Source organism: Pangasianodon hypophthalmus, chromosome 19 (assembly GCF_027358585.1).
Source record: "Pangasianodon hypophthalmus isolate fPanHyp1 chromosome 19, fPanHyp1.pri, whole genome shotgun sequence".
In the NCBI taxonomy this organism is placed as follows: Eukaryota; Metazoa; Chordata; class Actinopteri; order Siluriformes; family Pangasiidae; genus Pangasianodon; species Pangasianodon hypophthalmus.
The window spans coordinates 19,512,715-19,515,214 of NC_069728.1; the positions used below are offsets into that span (position 1 = coordinate 19,512,715).

Here is a 2,500-nt window from a genome sequence, read left to right on the forward strand (position 1 = left end):
AAAATAATTAAAAATTACTAGGTAGAAATATGTCAGATTTTTTTTTCCCCCTCAGTTTGAGAATCGCTGCTCAAGAATCAGTTAACTGGCGTTAATTAATAATTAATTTGTGTTTATTTATTTCGTGAAATACCGAGGTTTAAAATAAAGCACTAACCAAAACAAGTCAAGCTTTTATTTTTAATTTTTTTTTGAAAGATATTTAACCTTTTTTTTTATCCGAAAAACGAGTGTGTGCTTAATCAGCTTAAACAATAAAGGGTGTGTCGAGTTTAAAAAGTAAAAGTCCCAGTTGTCATGAACGCAGCATCGATCTCTAAATACAGTGTAAAGCTGCTCACACCTCGCCGTGTTCCTCTAAGCTCCTCTGTAGTTCTGCGGGTTTACAGATGTAACGATGCTGCCTGCTTTCTTAACGAACAACAATTCACTCTTTCATCTTCTGCCTTTTCCGCTAGATACGTATAAATATATATATATCTTTAACCATGCACTCTCATCCTGCTGCGCTTTATTAACATCCTCCTCCTCTTCCTCCTCCTCCTCCTCCTCCTCAGCCCTGGACGTGAACTCGTATCCGTGTCCCAGTCGGCGTTTAAGAATCAGCATGACGGAGTTTATTGTTTTGTTTTTTTTTTCCTTTAGTACCGAGTATAGAAGCGTTTACCTCACACTCGAAAACACCTTCATTCTGTTCATTCTGCATTAAAGCGAGAGCTCACATGCTGCATCGATTAACGTCGATTAACATCGCTAGCAGCCTGAACGTCAGCTCAGATTCCTCTCTTCCTATCCTTTATGAGAAAAAAAAAGGATAATCTCTCTGATGCAGTCGCTGATGCGTGATATATGCAGCTTTATACTGTTTATGCCATGTTTCATGGTACTGTAACGTTACGGTCTTCGACGACGGTCACCTGTGCAAGCTGGAATCAGGGATCTGTCTCAGCTCACTCGTCAAAGAAAGCGCTCCTCTCGTTTAGCCCAGTCCAGTGCTGAATGCAGTACTTTCTGCCTTTCCGTGAAAAAAAAAAAAAAAAAAAAAAAAAAATCAGTGTTTTATTATAACCTGCGTCGTCTTTTTTTTTTTTTTTTTTTTTTTTCAATTGTAACCATAATGCTGCAAAGCCTCGATGCTAGGACGCTACCTCTGTTTTATCTCCGTCCTCATTTCTGTGTTGTGGAACTCGATAGTTTCAGGGTTTCCGAATTTATTAGCCTTATTTTTTTTTTAAAAAAAAAACAAAAACTGAATAATCTCCTGAATCATGTCTTTACACCTGCATCAGGTGAGTAATGAAAGTTCAGTATTAATCAAAGCGACAACTATGGATCGTCCATTTTCTACGTAGATGCGTAACACGGAGCCGCCATTTCAGAGACAAGACATTTGAATGAAATTTTCTCATTTCTATGCAAATTAGCAGTGACGCTGTAAAGAAGTGACGAATCCAAACGATTGTCTCGGATGAATCTTCGGACCGAACGTACAGCGCGTGTGGTTCGACGCTTCCTCAGTTCCCTGCTCATAACTTTAGTTCATACCTGTAAGACATTACGAAGAAAAATAAAGTTCGGAAGAAGAGTGTAAGTAGCTAGTAGCTAGCTAATGTGAGGATCCGAGTACGTAACGTAAATCAAGCATTTTCACATTAATTAGAGTTATTTTACTGGTTAGCTTTAGAAGTGATGTATAGCTACTTATCAGGAATTTAAAAAATAAAAAAGTTAGACAGGCCACGCCCAGTAGATTCCGTACACGCCCACAAAAGAAAAACGAAACTACGAGTCGAGTCATTAAACTACGAGTCGAGTCATTAAACTACGAGTCGAGTCCTTAAACTACGAGTCGAGTCATTAAACTACGAGTCGTCACCTGCTAGTGCGGACAGGTTCAGAGCACGTTCACCTGCTGATACATGATGCATGAAGTCTAATGCTGCGTTCATAAAAACGTTCAACCTTCGAGCAGAAAAAACTCGTAATTCCTACTCAGAAAAAAATTCCGACTTGTTAGAGTCTGAATCCTGAGATCACTCCAACATGGAGGTGCATTTTAAGCCTGTTTCTGTTTGCTTTAACACTCTGAGATCACTAAATATAACAGGATAGTTTGTGCGCTTCCATGTTTTGTTTTGTTTTCTTCAGCACTATAATCCATTACATGAATAAATAAATAAATAAATAAATGGAGCCCTAACCAGCTTTAACACTCCGGTATTCAGGTCCGGAGCAAAATCGATGCTTTTGGTTGATTTGGCTGTTTAGTAGAGAGATGATACGATATCGCTTTATCTTTACTGATAACGAAACCTGATATTGATATTTAAAAATAAATGAATATTGCACCTTAAAAGAAAAACCTTGAATAGCCATTGAATATGTTTTTCTTTAAAGGTGCAATAGTCGATTTTTTTTATTTGTATTATTCCTTACTACTACAAATAACATGGAAGATATGTTGAACACGATTTAAAAAAACAAACAAACAAACAATGGA

The 2,500-nt window shown here is 37.5% G+C and overlaps 1 protein-coding gene across 1 annotated transcript in view; it reads left to right on the top strand.

Annotated features, from left to right (window-relative positions):
- Positions 1-2,500, top strand: part of btbd7 (BTB (POZ) domain containing 7) — a 50,624-nt gene that overhangs the window by 44,542 nt on the left and 3,582 nt on the right. The window contains 1 exon segment of the mRNA XM_034313756.2: positions 1-2,500. This exon segment is cut by the window's left edge and continues 1,923 nt beyond it; it is cut by the window's right edge and continues 3,582 nt beyond it. The gene's annotated coding sequence lies outside the window, so the exon portion shown is untranslated.